Here is a 24,332-nt window from a genome sequence, read left to right as displayed (position 1 = left end):
TTATTTCTCATAACATATTTGCTAGCCTAATAAGAAGTGTTGATGAGTATACCCTTTTATCTATTCCTTGGAAGAGTATATGTAAGAGTACAGGTATATTTTTTCCTTAAATATTTGGAAGATCTCTCCAATAAAGGAATTAAAGCTTGGATTTCACCTTGCAGAATGGGTTTTAATTGCAGATTCAATTTCTGTAAAAAGTATAAAATGGTTCAGTCTTTTTTTTCTTCTGTGTCAGTTTTGAAAGATTTGTTAGATTTTTTTAATTTACTGACATACAATTGCTTATAACTTGCTCTTTGTATTGTTTTAATGTTTGCAGGATTTGTCGTGATGTTATATTTTTCATAGTTATTATTTATTATCTATGCCTTGTCTCTTTAAAGATAATAACAATAACATTTAGAATCAATTTAAGTAGTATTTCAAGGGATCAACATTTGTATTTATTGGGATTCTCTCTGTTGTACATTTGCAGTCTCTTTTATTAATTTCTCCTCTTTCTGCTTTTTTTTTCATTTTCTTTCTGCTATTCTTTATCTACCTTCATTATATGGATGCTTAGTTTATTAAATTTTCAAGCTTTTTTTCTTTATCATTATGTTTATTTAAAACTATTAATTTCCCTCAAACTACTCTTTAAGTTGTACCCCATAATTTTTGATGTGTAGAATTTTCATTGTTGTTCAGTTAAAATATAGTCCAATATTCATTGAGATCTTTTCTTTACCCAGTGGGCTATTTAAGAAGTATATTTATGAATACCCAAATATATGAATAATTGCATTGTGGTCACAGAAAATACTCTATATAATTTCAAACCTTTTGAATCTATTCATACTTGCTTTATGACACAATATAGAGCCCAATTTTATAAATATTCTACATCTGCTTGAAAATAATATGTGATCTGTAATTCTTGGACTTACTGTTCTGTCCATTAGGTAAAGTTATTTAATGATAATGTTAAATTTTCTAGTTGCTTACTATTATTTTATTTGATTTTTCTATCAGTTGCTGAGGGATGTGTTAAAATTATCCTATTAAAATTATTCCATTAGTTTCATAAATTTGTCTATTTCTCCTTGTAGTTCTCTTATACTTTTATTTTCAACTTTTCTGTACTTTTATATATAAATTGTATCTCTTATAAACAACATATAGAGATTGATTTTTTGTTTTTCTTTTTCTTATCAATTTGGACAATTTTTTTATTTCTACCTGGAGATTTTAGTTTCATTACATTGAATATAATTACATTTTCCTGTGTTTTACATTTTCATTGCCTGTTCTATGTCTTTTTACTCTCTCTTTTAAACTTATTTCAGATTTGCTAAGGATTTTTTTAGATTTCCTTTTTCTCTCTATTGGTTTGAAAACTATACATTCACATTCTATTCTTTTTATGGTCATCTTAGAATTACCCTTTATTTATATTCTCCTGGTCAATTAAAATATTTTAGAAGAAAATTAATTCCATTTATATCCTTCCCAACTTACATGACACTGCTCTTGCATACTTTAATTTTCTCTCTATTTTTTTACCTATGAGATATGATAAATGTTTATGCAGTCAGTATTCATGTAGATTTACTCATAAGCTCTTACCCCAAACCCTTGGATTTCAGAATTCCGGTTATTTGAATTTTTAAAGGTAACATGGTATATAAACCCTGTATTATTTAACACCTCCAGTGGGTGCTGGGCCGTATCTCATAATTATGTACATATCTCCACAGTGAAACATGTGACTATTCATTTTAAGTGGAATAAAGATTATACATAGCCTCAAGTCAGATCAGATTAGGTTTTGGACTTACTGTTCTGTCTATTAGGCAAAGGTATTTAATGATAATTAGCTCAGATCAGTTGTTGCTGTCTTCACAGATTTTTGGATTTGCAATCGCAGATGAGAAACTGGGGATAGACCTTACATAGTGCCTGGTTTTCAGAAGGAGGTCAACAGATATTTTTGCTGACCTGATCTGTTGGCAAGGAGATTTTACATGACACTTTATTCCTAGCTAGATGGTGGAATTTTAGGGAACTGGGGCTCTAACACCGCAAGACTACCAATCTAGCTGGCAGATCTTCCCGCAGCCAATATTTTTATGCTGGAAAAGATTGGAATAATGAGGGGGAATTGTGGGGAGATGGCAGGGTAGGAAGATCTAGGAATCAGTTCCTTCACCAAACAACTATTAAAGAGGCAGAATCAACTATTTCAAAACTCTGGAGTCCAGTAGGACATTGTATAGCATCCAGGAAAGATCAGGTGGAAGAAGCTGGTAAATTACAGTAAATACCAGTAAATTGGTCTCTGTGTGTGGCTGTTATCATTGCCAATCCCCCACTATTGTTACAGGCTTTCAAGTGTTCTGGCACTTGGCATAGCTTGCTGTTGTCAAAAATGTACATAAAAACCCAGTTCCCCAAGAACTGGGCATGGGATGAAAGGGAGATCATGCTCCACCTTGAGAACACTGCTTTTGATTAGCTACTTCAGAATGCAGGGGGCTGCCTCTGAGGATAGCCATTGTTCTCAGCTGCCCCAGACAAAGGCAGCAGGGGAGACTTAAATATGAAATGTTTCCTCAGAGCTGGGAAGGACAGATGAAGGAAGGACTGCATTTCTGGGCAGATGTGGTGTCAAGCAAGTGCAGTTTTGGGGATCCATGGAAGAAGCCACTGTCACCCTTCCCTGGAACTTCCCTCATTCCCTCCCCAGGGCAGTTTGGAGCTGGCCAGCACTACCTTTACGGGTCCTTGTTCCAGCTGGAAAAGAATGACTTGGGAAACATACTAACATATCCCCCTCTGAGAATTTTGCCCTCCAGGCAAAAGCACCTTGAGACAAGGAAAACAGTGTAAAAAACAATTGAGGTGTGTGGCCTGGGGCAAAGTCTTACCAGGTCTAAGTCCTCAAGGGGAACACCTAGGAGAAGGAGAAGGCCTGTTTCCCAGAAAGTACAGGGGGCTTTCCAATTCATGTAAACAGGGGAACTCCTAAGGTCTCTAGCAGGCTCAAGCCCAGGACAAGACACAGGCCCAGGAAAAACAAGGAAGTTGCTGCACTTCGCGTTTGCCTTGGGCTGACCTTCCTAATAGGAAGGCTAAGCTCTGATGCAGAGAATTATAAAAAGCAAAAATAGCATAAGATGCATCTAGGAAATCATCAAGCATACCAATAAACACATTATAGAAGGAGAAAAAAAAGAAAAAGGGGTAAAAGGAATATTCAAAGAAACAATGACAGAAAACATCACAAACTAAGCAAAAGACATAAATATGCACATCCAAGAAGCTCAGAGAACAGCAAATAGAATAAACATGAAAAAATACATTCCCCATCACATATTGATCAAACTGTTGAAATCCAAGGGCAAGGAGAAAGTCCTGAGAGCTGCAAGAGAAAAGCAATGTGCTTTGTAGAAGAAAGTCCCAATTAGTTTGTCAATGTCTCAGCAGAAACTTTGAAGTCTAGAAGGCAGTGGTTTGAAATACTTAAAGTGCTGAAAGAAACCATTTGCCAAACAAGAATTTTATATTTGGCAAGTCTTTCTTTTAAAAATGAAAGAGACATTAAGACATTCCCAGATAAACAATTATCACTAGACCTGATCTACTACTAAAGGGAGTTCTTCAGACTGAAAGGAAAGGATACTAAACAGTGGTTCAAAGCAGCATAAAGAAATAAAGACCTCCAATAAAGGTAACCATTTGGGTAAGTACAAATGCCAATATTATTTTATTGTATTTATTGGGATGTAACGCCACTTCTTTCTACAGGTGCTAAAATGCAAATGCATAAAAAGTAATGATAAATCTATTGTTTTGGACATTTGTAACAAAAAAAATGTGGGGAATGACAGAGAGGTATAAGAATAGTGTATGGGTATGCTGCTGAAGTCAATCTGCTATCAAATCAAACATGATTGTTATGTATTTAAGATGTTAACTTTTAACCCTGTGGGAACCACAAGGAAAATATATGAAAAATTATATACAGATAGAAATAAGAAGGGACTAAAAATGGTACAATATACAAAAGCAAATAAATATGAAAGTAGGCATTAATGGAAGAATTGGGGGATGAAAAAGATAAAACACAAAGGCTAAATAGCAACATGGCAGAAAAAAGTTCTGCATTATACGTAGTGACTTGATATGTAAGTAGATTAAGCTCCCTGTCAAAAGGCAGAGATTGGCCAAATGGGTAAAGAAGCATGACCCAACTATAAGTTGTTTACAAGAGACTCACCTTAAATTCAAAGACACAAGTATGTTGAAAGTGAAAGGATGAAAAAATATATATATCATGCAAGTGGGAGCCAAAAGAGAGCTGTGGTATCTACACTAATGTTAGACAAAATAGACTTTGAGTCAGAAAAAGGGACAAAGACAGTCATTATATACTGATAAAGCAGTCAATTCAACAAGAAGACCTAATAATGATAAATTTATAGGTACCTAAGACAAGAACCGTAAAATATATGAAGCAAATATTGACAGATTTGAAGGGAGAAATAGACATTAATTGTAGGAGACTTCGACACACTACTTTCATTAATGGATAGAACACCTAGACAGAAGATCAGTAAGGAAATTTGAGACTTGAATGATATGCTAAATCAACTAGACATAATAGACATATATAGAACATGTCACCCAACAGCAGCAGAATAACATTCTTCTCTAGTGCAGTTGGATCATTCTCCAGGATAGTCCATATGTTAGCCCTCAAAACAAGTCTCAATAAATTAAAAATATTGAAATAATATAATGTACCTATTCTGACAACAGTGGAATGAAGCTAGAAATCAGTAACAGAAGGAGAAATGGAAAATACCCCAATATATAGAACTTAAACAATGTACTTTTAAGAAACCAATGAGGCAAAGAAGAAATCACAAAAAAAGTTAGGAAATATCTTCAGGCAAATGAAAATGAAAATACAACATATCAAAAACTATGGAAGGCACCAAAGGCAGAGGAGAGATAGAAATTTATAGCTTTAATGTTTAGGTTAAAAAACAAAAAGTCTTTAAATCAGAAACGCAGCCTCAAAACTGGAAAAACTAGAAGAAAAGACAGCTGCACCCAAAATGAGCAGGAGGAAAGAAATTAAAAGAAAAAAAAAAAGACAAAGATAAATGAAACAGAAAACCAAAAACCAAGACAAAACTAAAAGTTAGTTATTTGAAAAGAAATCATTAAGGTTGCGCTTCTAATTAAACTGACAAAAAAGAGAGAGAAAAAAAGTGACTAAAATCAGAAATGAAAAGGGAGACATCATTGCTAACCCCACATGAATAAAAAGTCTCATAAGAGGATACTATGAACAACTGTATTCCAACAAATTAGATGAACTTAATGAAATGAAGAAATTCCTTGAACCACACAAACTGCCTATACAGACTTGAGGAGAAACAGAATATCTTAATAAATGAATAACTAGTGACAAATTTGAATCAATAATCAAAATCCTTCCAACAAAGAAAAGTCCAGGACCAGATGGCTTCACAGGGGAATTTTACAAAACATTCCAAGTAGAATTAACACCAATCCTACTCAAGCTCTTCCAAAAAATTGAAGAGGAGAGAACACTTTCTAACTCATTCTATGAGGCCCACATCACCCTCATATCTAAGCCAGATAAGGAAACCATAAGAACAGAAAATTATGGGCCAATATCTTATGAATATAGATGCAAAAATTTTCAGCACATTACCAGCAAACTGAATCCAACAGCATATTTAAAGAATTATACAACATGATCAAGTGGGATTTATCCCAGTTTTGACAGGGTGGTTCAACAGAAGAAAATTGATTAATGTAATACAGCACATTAACAGAGTGAAAGAAAAGCACACACACACACACACACACACACACACACACATACATGATTATCTCAATTGATGCAGAAAGAACATTTGACAAAATCTAGATTCCCTTCTTGATAAAAACAATTAGAAAAACAGAAATAGACGGAAACTTCCTCAACATGATAAAGGGCATCTATGAAAAAAAAAAAAAAACACCACTAATATCTTAATGATGAAACACAAAGTTTTCCCTCTAAGATCAAGAACAAGACAAGATGTCCATTGTCACCACTGTTATTCAACATTGAACTGGAAGTCCTAGCTAGAGCAATTGGGCAAGAAAAAGAAATCAAAAGAATCCAAATTGGAAAGTAAGAAGTAAAATTTTCCCTATTTGCAAATAGCAAGATTGTATATACAGAAAATCCTTTAAAATCCACAACAAAGTTCCTAGAGCTAATAAGTGAATTCAGCAAAGGGGCAGGGTACAAGATCAACATACAAATATCAGTAGTGTTTCTATACACTAGAAATGAACAATTGGAAAAAGATATTCAGGAAAAAAATTCTATTTACAATAGTAAATAAAAGAATCAACTATCTAAGAATAAATCTAACCAAGTATGTAAAGGACTTGTACACAGAAAACTACAAAGCATTAATAAAAGAAATCAAAGAAGACATAAATAAATGGAAGGACATTCCATTTTCATGGACTGGAAGATTAAGTATGGTTGAAATATCAATTCTACCCAAGTATCTATAAAGTGACTTACAGATTCAATGCAATCCCAATCAAAATTCCAAAAGCCATCTTTTAAAAAATGGAAAATCCAGTTATCAAATTTATATGAATAGATGTGGTGGTTCAGGACTATATGTACCCAGAAAAACATGTTCTTAAATTTAATCAGTTTCTGCGGGTGTGATCCCATTGTAAGCAGGACCTTTCGATGAAGTTACTTCAGTTAAGGTGTGGCCCACTTCAATCAGGATGAGTCTTAATCCTATTATTGCAGTCCTCTATAAGTGGAATGAAATTCAGACAGAAAGAGAAAAAGCCACAGAGGGTGCAACCAGAAGCTGTCCATCAATGGAATCTGGAAGAAATAGGAGAAACCAGGAGGCCCTGCCATGTGCCTTGCCATGTGACACACTAAGGACCAAAGATCACCAGCAACAAGCCTCAGAATGCCACAGTCTGTAGAGAAAGTATTGCCTTGATGATGCATTAATTTGGATTGCTATCCTAGCTTCAAAACTGTGAGATAATAAATTCCCATTGTTTAAGACAACCTTTGCATTGTATTTGCTTAAGCAGCCTAGGAAACTAAAAACAAAAAAGAAAAAAAATGGGTAAGGAGTCCTGAATATCCAAAGCCATTTTGAAAAAGAAGAATGCAGATCTACACTTCCCAATGTGAAAACTTATTACAAAGCCACAGTAATCAAAACAGCATGACTGTCACAAGGACAGACAATAAATCAATAGAATTGAATTGAGAGTTCAGAAAGAAACCATCACATCTATGGCCAAATGCTTTTGACAAGGGGACAAAGACCACTCAATTGGGAAAGAATATTCTCTTCAACAAGTGGTGCAGGGAAAACTGGATCCCCATTTGCAAAAGATTGAAGGTAGATCTGTACCTCACACCATATACAAAAATCAACTCAAATAGGATCAAAGACCTAAATATAAGAACAAGAACTATAAAACTGCTAGAAGAAAACATTGGGGAGCATCTTAAGGACCTTGTGTTAGGCAATCAATTCTTCAACTTTGCATCTAAAGCACAAAGAACAAAAGAAAAAAATGGATAAATGATACCTCATCAAAATTAAAAACTTTTATGCCTTAAAGTTCTTTATTATGAAAGTAAAATAGCAACCTACATAATGGGAGAAAATATTGGGAAACAATTTATCCAGTAATGATTAATATACAGAATATATAAAGAAATCCTTCAATTCAACAACAAAGTGAAAACAACCCAATTTAAAAATAGGCAAAAAGATTGGATAGACATTCCTCCAAAGAAGGTACATAGCTGGCCAAAAAATACATGAAAAGATCTTAACATCATTACCTTTTAGGGAAATGCATATCAAAACCACAATACTATTTCACACCCACTAGAATGGCTACTTTTTTTTTAAAGTGGAAAATTAAAAGTGTCAGTGAAGATGTGGAGAAATAGGGAAACTCATTGATTGTTGGTGGCAATGGAAAATGGTACAGCCACTGTGGAAGACAGATTGGTAGTTCCTCAGAAAGTTAAGAATAGAATTACCATATGATCAGCAATCCCACTTCTAAGTACAAACCCCAAAGAATTGAAAGTGGGGACTTGTGTAGCTATTTGCATGTCAGTATTGGTAGCGGCATTATTCACAACTACCAAAAGATGGAAGTAACCCAAGTGTCCATCAACAGGTGAATAAATAAACAAAATGTGTCATATACACACAATGGAATATTATTCAGTTGTAAAAAGGAACTAAATTCTGACAAATGGATGAACTTTGATAACATCATGTTGAATGAAATGTCAAACATTTTTTGATCTCAATGATATGAAATAATTTGAATACACAAACCCATAGAGTCAAAATCTAGAATATAGGACTGGGGAGTTAAGGTTAACATGTACAGATTTTCTACCTAGGATAATAGAAAATTTTGGTAATGGATGGGGGAGATGGTAGCACAACATCATGAACATACACAATGAATTACATATTCAAATGTGGTTAAATGGGAAAATTTTAGGTTGCATATATGTTATTACTAGAATAAAAATTATGTACAACATAAACAAAGAACCCTAAGTTAAACCAAGGACTATAATTAATAGTGCAATTATGAAAATGTGCTTTCATTAATTATAACAAACCACACTGGTGCAAGGTGTTAATAATTGGGTGGTATATGAGAACCTTGTATTTTATGCAAGATAGTGTTCTCTAAACCCACAACTTCTTTAATTAAAAAAATGGAATAATGAGATTTTGGAGCTTGGTTAATAACACCCACAGCAGGTTCAGATCACAAGAGATATCTGAACCCAGAATCTCAGACATCTTACACTTTCACTTTAAACACATCCTCTGACAAAGTAGAGTAGGAAAAAAAAAATCACAGCTGGGTGGAAGAAAAGACATTCAAACCAAATAATGAAGGGCAATAGCAGTCCAGAACCATAAGAAAATTTCTCACAGGGGAATGTAGTGGGCAAAAATCTTGAAAAGACCATTTGAGGGGGAAAAGAAAATCAATGTCTATCTCTCCTGAATTGAGATGTAATCTTTTTCAGCTAGAAGGCTGCACACCCTCATAGATTTTATACAGAAATAACTTATTTTCAACATGGACCCAACATTTATTACACTAATTATACCATTATTCACATCCCTGTCCTAGAATGGTACAACATGCATGCCTTTTAAAATACAGATTTATAGAACTTTGTATCATAAATTTCTCTGAAAAACCGACCAAACCACCAGATGGTTTAATGGAAAAAGGCTTATTCTCAGTTGTTTCAGGCTTCCAAGCACTAAAAAGAAATGAGCAGAAGAGTTAAATCTATCCTTAAAACATGGGACTGTATAACAGAGTACCTTGTTGTGTATAACTCTGGCTAATAGTACAAATATAAGAATGTTCTTTATTGAATCAGAACAAATGTTCATCACTAGTACAAGGTGCCAAGAATAGGGTAGTATATGGGAAAACATACACCTAATGCAAGCCAAGGACTATAATTAAAAGTAATAACTTAATATTCTTTCATCAATTGTAACAAAGGTACCATTCCAAAGCTAAGTGTCAATATATTCTTTTTTTGGGGGGGGGTATAAGGAGTGTGTTTTTTTTTCTTTTTGGAATAATGCATATGTTTTAAAATTGATTGTGGTGAAGAACATACAACCATGTGATTATACAGAGAGCCACTGATTGTTATATTTTGAATGGACTGTATTGTGTGTAAATATATCTCAATAAAACTGCTTTAAAAAAAGACACTGCACAGACAAAAAAAGAGTTGAATCTTGTGTCAATTTGGATATATTATGTCCTCCCAAAAGCCATATTCTTTAATGCAATCTTGTGGGGGAAGATTTATTAATCTTTCTGATTAGGTGTGACCGCTTGATTGTTTCCATGGAGATATGACTCACCCAACTGTAGATAATACCTTTGATTACATTATTTCCATGGATATGTGGCCCTGCCCATTCAGCATGGGTCTTGATTTGTTTACTAGAGTCCTTTAAAAAGAGCAGACCCAGACACTTGCTAACGCTTTGAGATGCTAGCCCAGAGTTTGCTCCAGAGAAGCTAAAAGAGAACAAAACATCCCAAGAGCAGCTGACGCTTATAGATACTTTGAGATACTTGGAGTTTTGGAAAGAAGGATGTTTGGAGATGCTAAGCCAAGAGATGACGCTCAGAGATTGCCCTAGAGAAGCACAGACACCAGCCACTTGCCTTCCCTGCTGACAGAGTTGCTCCGCACACCATCGACCGTTCTTCACTGAAAGTATCATCTTGTTGATGCCTTAGTTTGGACACTTTTATGGCCTGTAAATTTGTAACCAAATAACCACCACCACCACCCCCCCTTAAAAAGCCAATCCATTTCTGATATTTTGCATAATGACAGCATTAGCAAGCCAGAACAAATCTATTCTTATAAACTACACATCTCACAACAATCCTACAAGTTGCAAGTGAATAGAGTCTTTAAAATAGTCTCAGCAAAACTCAAACAATTTGTTTGAAGTCTTTTTGAAGAGTTTATTAACTGTATGTGAATTATTTAAGCTACTTGGAGGCATCAGAAGCAGAAGGATTGAATAATAAGAAAACAGTGCTGAAGCAAAAATATCAAAGTATAAAATCACCCAGTGCTTGGATTGACTCAGCAAAATGATTACTTTTATATATCATTGTTGGTAGAATAGATTGCTATATCCTTTGTATAAAATTAATTTTGCATAGCAGTAAAAGTAAAAATAGTATTTGTTACAGCAATACCACCTTTGGGAAATCTACCCTATAAAAAGAAAAACAACAGCGCATGAAGACCTGTGCATATAGGATTTATTCTTTCAACAAATATGTGAAAGAATAGTTGTTTCACTATCACTAAAGATAGACAATAACTCTTTCTCATATAACTTAAGTTTTCTTACAAAGCTTACATCTTAAAGGAGAGAGATGGTATGGTGGCTTGGAGTACTATACCCCCGAAAAGCATGTTCTTAATCTTAATTCATTCCTGTGGGTGTGAACCCATGGTAAATAGGACCTTTTCTTGAGGTGACTTCAGCTAAGATATAGTCCAACTGAATGAGGATGGATCTTAATCCTCTTACTTGAGGCCTTATAGAGAAGGCTACTAGAAGAGAAGCCACATGAGAAGCAAGAACCTGGAAGTCAATGGAACCCAAAAGAGAATGGAGAAGATGGCATTTATATTGCCACGTGATGGAAAAGCCTATGAACCCCAAAGATTGCCTGCCAGCCAAAATATACCAACCCTACTATCTTTGGTATGCAAGCCTTCTAGCCTCTGATACTGTGAGCCAATAAATTCCAGTTTTTAAGCCAATCCACTGTATGGCCTTTGTTTTATCATCCAGCTTACTCAAACAGATGGATAAAAAATATGTAGATATATCAGGTGGAGATACATGCTAAGTAGAGGATCTAAGAGGGGCAATGTGATAAATTACAACTTTAGAATGGGTGATTAAAGAAGGGCCTTCAGCCCTCTGAAAAGGTGACATTTAAGCCAACAAGAATCCAGCCTTGGAAGAATTACAGTGATGCTTATATTTGCAAAAATCTGAAAATAACCTGAATATTCAGCAAAATTGAAATGGCTTTACAAGTTAAATGATGACTGCATCATGAAATATTACACAACTATTAAAATAATATCTTATAGGTATCTTAAACTTCAACATGTCCAAAATATAACTTCTGGTCTCCTGAAAACACATCTTCATTTTGCAGTTTGCCCACCTGCCCCATCTGAGTTAACGACAATTCTATTCTTCCAGTTTCTAGGCTAAAAACCTTGGTAGCATTCTTGATCTACTTTGTGTTTTATACTCCATAGCTGGTCTCTCAGCAAATGTGGTAGAATCAATCTTTAAAATATACCCAGAATTCTACCGGTTCATACCACTCCCACTTTCACCAACCCTCTCCAAACCATCATCTTTCTCCTGGATTATTGTAATGACCTTCTAATTGGGTTCCCAGTTTATGCCCTTGGCTTTCTTTAGTCAACTCTCATCAGAGAAGCCATAGTGATCCTGTTAAAGCCAGAGTATGTTACTCTGAGGATCAAAACCATTCAGTCTCTTTCAGAGTAAAATCCAAAATCCTTATAAAGACTTTTAGGTTCCACTAAAATAGACACCTATTATCACTCTAGCCTCACCTTCTCAACTCCTTCACTCTCCCTTGTTTACCAGCTGAGCTGTGTGTCTTGAACACACAAGGATCATTTCTGCCTCAGATCTTTGTTACTTAAACAAATATGGCTAAATCCCTCACTTCTGTCTCACTTCTGTCTGTTCCTCAAATAATACCTTCACCCGAAAGTCCTGTTTTGCTTTGCTAAAGCTGACAAATGCAATATACCAGAAATGGATTGTCTTTTACAATGGGGATTTATTAAATTACAAATTTACAGTTCTAAGATAATGATAATGTCCAAATTAAGGTGTCAACAGGATGATACCTTCTCTGAAGACAGGCTGCTGGCATCTAGGACACCTCTGTCTTATGGGAAGGCATGTGGCTGGCATGTGCTGGTCCACTTCTGGGTTTCCTTGTTTTCAACTTCCGGCTTCAGTGGCTTCCTCTCTGAGCTTCTGTGGGTCCTTTCTTAGCTTCTCCAGGGCTTTTCTCTATGAGCTTCTGGGCTTTTTCTGTCTTTTATCCTCTCATAAAGGACTCTAATAAAAGGAATAAGACCCACCTTGGATGGGGTGGGTCATATCTCAACTGAAACAACCGAATCAAAAGTTCCCACCTATAGCAGGTCTGCCCCCACAGGAAGGGATTAAAAGATCATGGCCTTTCCTGGGGTACATAACAGCTTCACACCAGCACAAGTCCTCACTGGCTTGATCAACTAAAATTTCAACTCCCAATGCTTCTAATCCCCCTTTACTACTTTACTTTTCTCCTTAATCTGTTTCACTATCCAATAATACCACATATTTTACTCAACTACATTTTCTGTTTTCTCTCTCTCATTAGCATATAAGCTTCAAGAAAGCTAGGCTTTTTTCCTTGCTGTTGTTCACTCTTTTTCCCCGGTGCCTACAACAGGTAAACATTCCATAAGCATTTGATGAATTCATAAATAATATATTTTTTAAAAGACACAAACATAAATACATGTGTGCATATGTATGAGTATATAAATTGGTATGGAAGAATACAAATCAGACTGTTCACATTGGATCACTCAAGGGAGTAGAATTAAAGGTGATGAAGTAGTTATTAAGGCTTGTCTTACGCATCTCTGAATTGATTGATTTCTTATTATAGGGGTTATATTTGTGACTTTTTTGAAAAAATGTTTTAATTTAATTTTATGTAAAGCATATTGATGCTAAAAAGAAAGTGTTCTTAAAACTGTCAAATCTAAAGATTAATTCATTCTCCCTTTTCAACATTAATATCAGTATTTTAATTGGAAACAGATAAAAATTCAGGCTTGGTAGCTGTTTATATGATTAAAGATATTGGCATTTTAATGGATTCCAAGCTTCTCAGAACAAGAGGCTGTTCTGGACTTCCTCAATAACAGCATAGCTTCTGGATCATGACCATGGAAAAATTTAAATGAATTTTGAGCAAATCAACCCTCATCCAGAGAGGTGATTTCATACTCTGATTAACTATGGCATTAGGGAATAGTTTAAGAAGGGCAAAAACAAATTAGTGCATTGATGAGAAAATCTTTTTTTTCCCAAATGAAGTTGTATACAGAAACATGAACAAGACAGCTAAAATCTGGGTGGAGCTCAACAACAACTCCCTTGGCCTTCCCTGAGTACATTCCGAGAGGGCTGAATGGAAGTTTCAGGGGTCCAGGAAACCGGAGTATTTTTGAATTATGATGTGGGTGGGATGGAGAGCAGAGGAGTCTGCTAACTTTCCAGTAAAGTTGAAGGAAACATTTGAAAAATATGAGACAATATAACTGACTTCAATTATTTTAAAGAAGCATGTGGATTTTTCCATGCAGCTCCAGAGAGCAGTATGAAGATTTTTGAAGGTAAGGTTTAAGAAGATCCTGTGTTTCATATTAGGAAAATAAACTGTCTGGAAATTACAGCTGGCAAATAGTGGAATGGACTCTCAAGTGCACAAATAAACTCCTGTCACGGGAAGAATTCAAGCAGATACAAAGCCTAGGTAACCAATGGCAGAAATGGAACACAAGGTGTTTCTTACCAGGTGGAGATTAGACCATTAGGATTCTCTAATTCTGATGTTCCGGGAGTCTATGTATTAGTACTCTTTTGGTTGCAGATGACCAAAACCCTGCTTTTGTGTAAGCTTTAACAACTGAAAACCCAAAATTAGATCCTAGCTTCAGATGTGGCTCGATTGAAGAGTTTAAAGTTTTGGATCTCTTTCTCTCCCTTTCTTGAATCTACTTTTTTTTCCCTTTTGGTGTAGTTCTTGGGCAGGCTCATTTCACATGCCAACAAAGGCTCTCAGCAAACCCAGACTTACGCCATCTTCACATCAAAAAATCCTCAAGAAAGGAAAGGAAAATTCTCTTTCTGCATGGCTCATGTAAAAGTCTAGGGAAAACTCTGATTCTGATCATGTGCCGCCCCTGAAGAATCTCAGCGTCCATGCAGGTGGGGACCCATGACTGGGCAGCCTGGGTCATGAACCCGTTCCCATCACAGGCAAGACAGGACCATGTGAATAATAGTTCTTCCAGGTGCAATGGGCCAGTTTCCCAAAGAGAAACATGCTGAGCAGAGAAAAAGGAGCAGATGTCCATCATATTCCAAAGAAAGTACATAAAACCAAAAAGCTTAATTGTTACATAAATATGATCAGATGGGTTCAAAAGGAGCAACAAAGGTCATTGTCATTCTTTTGTAGTCTACAAGGGAGAAGGCCTTGAGTCCACACACATGTTTTGGCTTACAGAGAGCTTTCCCAAGTTAAGGAAAAAAATCATGCTGTTTTCACCATTGCATTGCAATGGGATGGTACTGAGATACAGACATATGTGCTGTCACTGAATATGTTTCTATAACAGATGGGAATTGCTTTTTCTTGAAATAGCTACTGATGTGGGGATGTCAAGATTAGCCAGGGCATTAGTTTTCCATTTGTAGGAATTTGTATTATAATAATCAACCAAACAGAAGGAACTGTTACTCATCCTTTCCCTGTTTAGAGGCCGAGATTTGCAAATGGAAGAGAACAATATACATGTAGGACGGGTATGTGTGTGTATGCATTTACAGATTGTGTGCAAAATGAGTCTACATATTCCTAACAAAATGCAGCATAGCATAATGTGAAAGAACAGAGATAAGAACCATTCTTCGTGAGTTCAAATCCTGACTCTGCCTTTGTAGCTTTGGTCCCCTAGGCAAAATATTTCACCTTTCTTTGTCTCGTTTGTATCCTCTGTTATTTACAATAATGACAATGCCATAAAGTGGTTGAATGGATTAAACAAGGAGACTAGTGAAAAGTATTTAGAATAGTGCCTGAAATGAGGGTGTGGACCATAGAATTAGTAATCATTATTACTGCTGTTGTTGTTACTTTATATTATTGCTCTTGCTACAGTGTAGAATATTGGGAAGTAAACTGAACTAGGAGTGAGGAGAACTGGGGTCTAATGCCACCATTGCCACCAACTTCCACATGATCTTGTGCCCTCCAGGTTTCAGATCCCACTGCCAACCTGCTTTGAGTGCAGGGTGAGGGTCCCCTGGCATTCTAATGTGCTATATTGACTTAACCAGAGCATTTTTAATCTTATTATCTTCCTTACATTCATGTCAAATTAACGTTGCATTTTCAGAACCAAAAAATCCCCTCAAATATGTTAATAGACAAGAAAATTAACCTAATGATGGGTCATTTATATTAAAAATTCCATATATGCAATGGTTTGGAGCCAAAGTAATTTTGTAAATGTGCATTTTTCAAAAAGAGGAAAAGGAAAAAAAAAATCAGAAATTAGGCATTTAATTTCCCAAAAGGAATTATGTGCTTATCAGGTAGGGCTTGGAACATGAATGTGAAAACATTCAAAGAGGGAAACAGGAAGAAAATGAAAACCAATTTTGCAATATTGCTTAGTAAGTAAATATATCACTATTCATTAACAGTTAATTCAGATGTCTAAAATTAGTGAGGAATGAAGTTATTCTGGGCCCAGCTACTTTACCAAGAAATAATTTAAAAATGGAAGATGAGTGTTTCCAGAACTTAAATTTCTGTATTACCCACCAACTTTGATTCTAACTTTCTCCCAATAAAGATTATTTGCTGGATATGAATGAAATCTTTCCCTTTTGGAATCCCCCATCTGTCACTGTGTAAATTGGTTCAGAGAAAGTAATTTGGATACCACAAATAGGATTTCTGTACCACAGGTAGGCTAGGCAGTGGAACAAGGCAATTCTCAGAAACCCACAGCCAAGTTTCAGGAAACTAGCCTTTTAAGGGAAGAATGAGGAAAGAAACTTAGTAAATGTGCTAACTCAAAGCCAAATTATCCTCAAATAAAAGATATGCATTTCATGGATTCCCAAGAGGTGTCAGTTTCTCTTCAGTGGCTGCTAATGCCTTCTAGCTCTTAAGATGTCACTTACTGTAGCTTAACAGCCATAGTCAAGAAGGAAGGAACAGGTAGGAGAAAGAAAAGCAACTAATGATGGGAGATGCACAATGCAAGATAGCTTGGCCCACTGCCAGCCTAAGAAAATGATAAAAACTTATTCCAGTAAGATTTCCTGCCTCCCTTTCAATTTAGAGGAACCAGGTAGATAAGGGTGAAAGAAATATGAAAGGACATCTAATTTAATCCTTCATCTCTTACATGATTTCCCATTATGATATTTACCCAAAGCAGTCTTTTGTTCTGGCTAGAATACTCCCAGTGGTATTTTTCAGAAACAGTCCATCGCAATAGCATGTAGTGCAGACTCAGAAAAAATTTTTGTAAGCCTAATATAGATTGATCTTCTAATAATTTTCACTAATTAATTCAAGAATTATCTTTTTAAGCCCTCTCTGTAATTATAAAGATATATTTCTTGAATTATTTAACAACTATTTATTGAACCTCTCTCACCTGTAAGATACTCTTTTAAGAGCTTTGGGGGTGGTGGGAGCTGTATATAACAATGAGAAAAAAACAAAACACATAGACTCTGCCCTCGAGCAGCTTATAGGGATGAAGGAGAGGGACATAATTAGTATCAGGGCAGATCAGTTTTATGTGTAAGCTGATACATGGTAGATGCAAGAAAGATTTCATTATTGTAGGAGAGAGAGGAATTGCTTATTTTAGGGTAGACAGAGAGGACTTCTTAGAAGCAGAGTAATGGGGAAGTGGCATCACAGGGTGATTCAATGGCATAAACAGAGGCAAAGGAGAGAAGCTTTTTCTCCTGCATTTCTCATTTGGACACCGAGATGGGAAACCCTGGAAATGTTCTGTCACTATACATGTGTAATATCTGACATATGGGTATGCCATCATGAACTGTTACATCATGAACTTGTAATGGATGGACTTTCACATGCCCATGTCCCTGCACATGAGGGGCAAGAGATGCTCACCTGAAAATGAGCTATTATGTTCTCTGCAGGTGGGGTGTATATATGTCTGTGCCTGTCATATATATATGAGCATACAGGTGCATGAATAGGTGTGCATACATGTGTACATGTGTATGTATATGTTTACTTGAGTGTATGTATGCACATATGTATACATGTATACATGTGTTTTAGTTTCCTTGGCTGCTTAAAACAAATACCATGAAATGGGTAGAGTTAAACAATGGGAATTTATTAGCTTACAGTTTTGAGGCTGGAAAAATGTCCAAATCAAGGCATCATCAAGGTGATACTTCTTCCCAAAGAATGGCTCCTAGAAGACGTTGGCTCCTCTATCACATTGCAAGGCACATGGTGGCATCTGCTGGTTTCTCCCTTCTCTTCCAGGTTTCGTTGATCTCAGTTTCTTGCTTCTGTGGCTTTGTCTCTGTGTGTCTGAATTTTATTCTCTTTTAAAGGCCTCAAGTAATAGGATTAAGACCCAACCCGATTGAGGTGGGACACTCTTTACCTGAAATAACTTCATCAAAGATCCTGCTTACAGTGGGTTCATATCCACAGGAATGGATTAAGTTTAAGAACATGATTTTCTGGAGTATATACAGCTTCAAACTACCACACTGTGTGTGTGCTTGTGCACACACACACACAAACACAGTGTGAGACACAGTTAGTCTCACAAAGAGTGAGATCTCTCATCTTTTCACTTATCTCTAGAAGAACCATAAACCTTACCCAGAGGAGAACCAAGTGGGAAGGCCCCAAATGAACAGATTTTTGGCAAGTGATATTTTACCCTTGAATAATAAGGATGCTGGTTACCCCCAAACTGCTTCCAAGTGGCAGAAATGCCATGGGCACACTTTGGGGGGATACAGGCAAAAATCCAGGAGGGAAGGGGGCCAAGTGTGCTTTGTATTCCACAAGGAATCAGCCCTTTAGAGGACGAGAAGCTTGTATTTTAAACATGACAATGGTTATGCCTTTTGTATTTTCTGTAATTATTGCCGTTTTTTTCTCTGAGCATTGAAGTTCTTTTTGAAAATGTCAGCCTGTCTCAGCTGAGCAAAGGGAAACAAGAAAAGTTGTTTCCATTCATGCAGTTGCAGTTTTTAAGGGGGAACAGGGCTTCCTAGAGTAGGGTGTAGTGGAGGTTACAATAATTTAATGGAGAAGAAGCTTCAGGAGAAAGGGACATTTAAGAAAAAGAACCTGGACCACTTAACTAGCCATCCTTTTTCATAAAGATACCTTTCTGGACTCTTATTTTCTCACATCATGAAAGGTTCTCTATATTTTTTAAATCTTTTCAAAATTAAACTTTTTATTAAACAAAAATGCCTATGCACTCTGGAACAGAATGTGGAATGCAGAAAAGCATGAAAAAGAAAATAAAAGTGAACCATAATTCTGTTACCTGAGCATAAGTTACATTCTGCTATTTCCATTAACATTTTCATTTTATGAATTTATATACATGGTTGGCACAAAAATCGAATTAAATTGGATTTAGTATTTGATTTTTTGCATTTATTATACTGTAAACTTTTTTCTATTGTTTACCAATATACTGTAGCTGAATTTTTAGTGGTATCACAGCATTCTAAATGCACTTAATCAAACCTCAATTGTTAGACATTTAATTTGTTTCCATTTTTATATGACTAATACCACATTGCAATAACTGTTACATTTTCATAAATGAAAAGGGAGGGGTGGAAAGAGGGACACTTTCATAATCTGAATCTTTTTCTGTTCATCTCAACTTTTCATTGCAGCTTCAGTTTTTATATCAAACATACCTCAGAGCAAGGGTAGGTAAATTTTTTCCATAAAGGGCCAGAGAGTAAATATTTTTGCCTTTGCAAGCCTTATGATCTTGGTTGCAACTTTTCAACTCTGCTATTGTAGCATAAACAGGAAAACAGCCATCGGTAATACATAAATGAATGGTCATGGCTGCATTCCAGGAAAACTTGATTTACATAAGCAGACAGAGGTTTGGATTTGCCATGGGCCTTGGTTTGCCAATCCCTGCCTTAGAAGGCACTTGAAATGTTCAGCTTCTTACTGCCATCCCTTATATGGCTGCCTTATGAACTTAATATATGCAGATGTTCTACTAGACTTGGGAAATACAAAGGTGAAGAAGGCACAAATTCTGCCCTTATAGTATTTAATATTCCATAACATTGATCTGAGAGCAAAAATCTAATAGGAATATGTGCAATTAGACATTCAGGATGGAGTGTTTAGGATCATCTCCATTGTCCATTGTCACACCATCGAAATATGATGGTAATGCCTGGTAACACTTCCTGCTACCTCAGTCCTACAAAATGAACCAGGGAACCCTGAGACATGGAAAAAAAAAAAAAAACCACAGTAATTAAGCAGAAAATAGAATTCACAAAACTGTAGTACATTTCTTGCAGCTTACTAGCTGTGTGACATAAGCAATATCATCAACTTCTCTAAGCCTGTTTCCTCATCTGTAAAACAAGAATAAGGATGGGGCTATGTGAGGATTAAGTGAGGTCATACATGTGAAGAAGTCGAAATAGGTGCTGAACAAATGCTTTCTGTTTTATCTTATAGAGAGGGGAGAAACCGGCTTTGGGCATTGCCATAGATAGTTGCTTATAAAATTAGGCAATATCCACTAATTCATTTGTACAGTAAGCATTTTTTAATTACTACTTTTTAAAATTACTACATTTTTAGTCAGGAACAGTATACATGTCTTGGACAAGTGACAACAAAGGAAAGAAAGAAAAATATAAAACTCAAACACAAGAACTGAAATGTAGGATCTGGAAGTATTTTTGCTAATGGCTCACCTTGTTCTTTACACTATAAGTTTTTTTCACACACTGTACCTGACCCAGGTTATGTTCCTGCGTAGATCTTCTAGGTCCTGTTTGCTCTGTTTCCAGCCCCAGAGGTGGATGCACCATTCTCAGGCATAAAGTCCTGGCCTCATCCAGTTCTGCCTCCTCTATGGACACCACCAATTATCACAGACTTCCCCAAGATTGAACATCTTGGGGGCTCATGTGCCAGCTTCTGTGTCCCCTGTAGCTGCCAGGAGGGCCAAGTGATATAACTCAGAAGTTTGTGGGAACTGCTGTCCTAAGGGGCAACCTTGTATCTATGAGAGACTGGAGAACAGGGCTGGGGATTTGGGGGAGGGAAGGGGGCAGTTAGAAGATAACTTGCTTTCTCGTCTCCAGCTCTCAGACTGTTCTGAGGTTACCAGCCTAGTTTCTTGTCAAGCCACAGCCTTGTGTTTGTTCCCTTCCTGCCCTGCCCCAAATAGACCCAAGTGCAACCAATTTTTTTGTCTCATGCCCTGCTTGGCAATAACCTCATCTTGTCTCCTCAAAGAATAGTTTAGAAGATAATAAAAAGGAAAGCCATGACCTCCATTGCTAAACTCCAGGAGAGCAAGAGCTGTTTTGCTCACACTGAATATGCAGCACTCATAGCAGGTTTTAGATAAATATTTGTTGAATGAATGAATTGTTCCAGTTTGCTAACGCTGCTGGGATGCAAAACACCAGAAATGGATCAGCTTTTATAAAGGGGGTTTATTTGGTTACAAAGTTACAGTCTTAAGGCCATAAAGTGTCCAAGGTAAATCATGAACAATTGGGCACCTTCACTGGAGGATGGCCAATGGTGTCCGGAAAACCTCTGTTAGCTGGGAAGGCACGTGGCTGGCATCTGCTCCAAAGTTCTGGTTTCAAAATGGCTTTCTCCCACGATGTTCCTCTCTAGGCTGCAGTTCCTCAAAAATGTCACTCTCAGTTGCTCTTGGGGCATTTGTCCTCTCTTAGCTTCTCTGGAGCAAGAGTCTGCTTTCAATGGCTGTCTTCAAACTGTCTCTCACCTGCAGCTACTCTCTCAGCTTCTGTGCATCTTCAAAGTGTCCCTCTTGGCTGTAGCAAGCTCGCTTCTTCTGTCTGAGCTTAGACAGTGCTCCAGTAAACTCATCAAAGCACATGCTGAATGGGTGGGGCCACACCTCCATGGAAATTATCCAATGAAAGATCTCCCCCATAGTTGAGTGATCACATCTCCACAGAAACATACAATCAAATGTCTCCAACCCAATCAACACCAATAAATTTCCTGCCCACAGAAGACTGCATCAAAGATATTGGCATTTTGGGGGACATAATACATCCAAACCAGCAAATGAATGAATGAATGAATGAATGAATGAATGAATTTGACCTTAGCTACTGATGCTTATGAAAAATTCACACTAAGATATCTGACAAATTCAATATGTGCTATAGGCATAGGGGTTCATTCCCTCTCTTGGATGATTCAGGGTCTGTTCCTGGTAAATTTAGAGTGGCTGAACTAGATCAAGTATCCTTGGGACTTTCCTGCTGTATGTCCCCCTCCCATCCCCCCCATTTCCCCCTCTATAGGAAGTCTTAAAAATACTCATCACTGTCTGTCACTTTGCTACTTTGAATTGTTCCGTTAGTCTGCACTCATCTTTTAATGTAATAGCATCAATTAGCTGCTACAGCAAAAAGCAGTTACACTGGTGCCAATTGATGCCTTATGGGGTCTCCATGGTGCTAAAAAAAACTCATAAGGGATTCCTTAGGGTTTTTTTCTCTTTTCTCCCACGATGAGTAACCAAGTGGGCGGTATCTTATACCCAGTAAAAAAAAATAACTTCCATCAGGTATTTGGAAGTAATATAAAGTTTAATGCACTATGTTATATGTATTGACTTTCCAATAAGGCCTGAAAGTGGTCACAATTATAACCAGAGTAAGAGTTCCACGGCCTGCTGAAGGATAAGCCTGCTCTCCATGGCCTTGGGGCAGTGCTTCCTAGAAAAACTCTTCCAGAGAGCTATGGTGTGTATAGGTTGTTGTGTAAGAAAATGTTCCCCACCTAAGAATTCCAGAGGAAGACACCATTGCAAGTGGTTCTCTCACTTCACAGAGGAGTAACCCAAAGCACGGCGAGATTGCCAGCTGTTCAACAACACAGAACATGTCACAGCAGAGCTGAGGCCAGTGCTCCTGGATCTTCTGGGATTCTCTCTAATGCTTCTCCATGAGCTGCCTTATCACCAGGGCAAAAATAGTTACATGGGAAGTATGCGTGCAGGCATGTATGCAAGCAAACCTTCATGGTTCATTATTCAGGGTTTATGAAAAAAGTTCTTTGTTAGGTTTTCAAGAATCTTATGTTTACAAGAGATCAAATACACATTTCCCCTAAATTTAGAGCCTTCTTAATCATGTATGTCTCATCTTATTTTCCTTGTTAGTTTGTTTATTTATTTATTTATTTATTTATTTATTTATTTATTTAAGGGACAAGGTATCTATTGAGGCTAGATCTTCTACTAGTTATGCCTTTTTTCTGGGTCTGTTTTTCCTATCAATAAAGTGAAGAGGTTGAACAAATTTAATCACTAAGGTGTCTCTTAAATGGAAAATTCTGTGGTCCCAGTAGTCTTGGTGGTAATCATAAACTGGAGGCATGGGCTGTTTCATGTCCAACGTTTTGCTGTTTCCCATTGTCTAACATAATTTACCATACCATATTCTCTTCATCTAAGATGTAAAGGATAGTCAGAAAATGTTTGTTGGATGGATAGGTAGATGGGTTGGTAGAATATTGAATGAATCTACTTTCAGAAGCAATGGACTACTGACTCTGAAATTACTTGTGATCATAAAGAACATTGACATGGTCCAGCAGAGAATCTCCATAATTTACAAATATAAAACCCAGAATCTCACATCCATATATTTTAAGTTACTTTCATTTAATTAATGCATAAACTAGTTAATTCATTCATAAATGTGTAGTCCATGAGTTTTGGTTATCCTCCCTTTCTTTCATTCATTCACTCTTTCTGTCTTGAATTAACTCAGTTAACGTTTATTGGAAACTAACTTCATATCATTCCATCACCAAATTTGTTCAGATAGTAAATTAGATAAAAAAAGGAACAATAAAAATGTCATTCTTTTGGGAAAAAATCAGTAATAATATTTTGTGTTCTTCACATTGTTTTTTCTTAAATTAGTAGGATAGGAGAGCCGGGGCAAGATGGCGGACTGGTGAGATGTATGTTTTAGTTACTCCTCCAGGAAAGTAGGTAGAAAGCCAGGAACTGCAGGGACTGGACACCACAGAGCAATCTGACTTTGGGCATACTTCATACAACACTCATGAAAACGTCGAACTGCTGAGATCAGCGAAATCTAAGCCCAATACAGAACGCTTCAAAGACTTGCAATTTGGGCAGGTCAAGTCAAGAGCAGAACTAAGAGAGCTCTGAGACAAAAGGCAATAATCCAGTGGCTGAGAAAATTCACTAAACACCACAACTTCCCAAGAAAAGGGGGGTATCCGCTCACAGCCATCATCCTGGTGGACAGGAAACACTCCTGCCCATCGCCAGCCCCATAGCCCAGAGCTGCCCCAGACAACCCAGTGTGACGGAAGTGCTTCAAATAACAGGCACACACCACAAAACTGGGCGTGGACATTAGCCTTCCCTGCAACCTCAGCTGATTGTCCCAGAGTTGGGAAGGTGGAGCAGTGTGAATTAACAAAGCCCCATTCAGCCATCAGTTCAGCAG

This window comes from Choloepus didactylus, chromosome 11 (genome assembly GCF_015220235.1).
Source record: "Choloepus didactylus isolate mChoDid1 chromosome 11, mChoDid1.pri, whole genome shotgun sequence".
Classification (NCBI taxonomy): domain Eukaryota; kingdom Metazoa; phylum Chordata; class Mammalia; order Pilosa; family Megalonychidae; genus Choloepus; species Choloepus didactylus.
The sequence above is the reverse complement of the archived record's forward strand: the minus strand, read 5'-3'. Positions refer to the sequence as shown.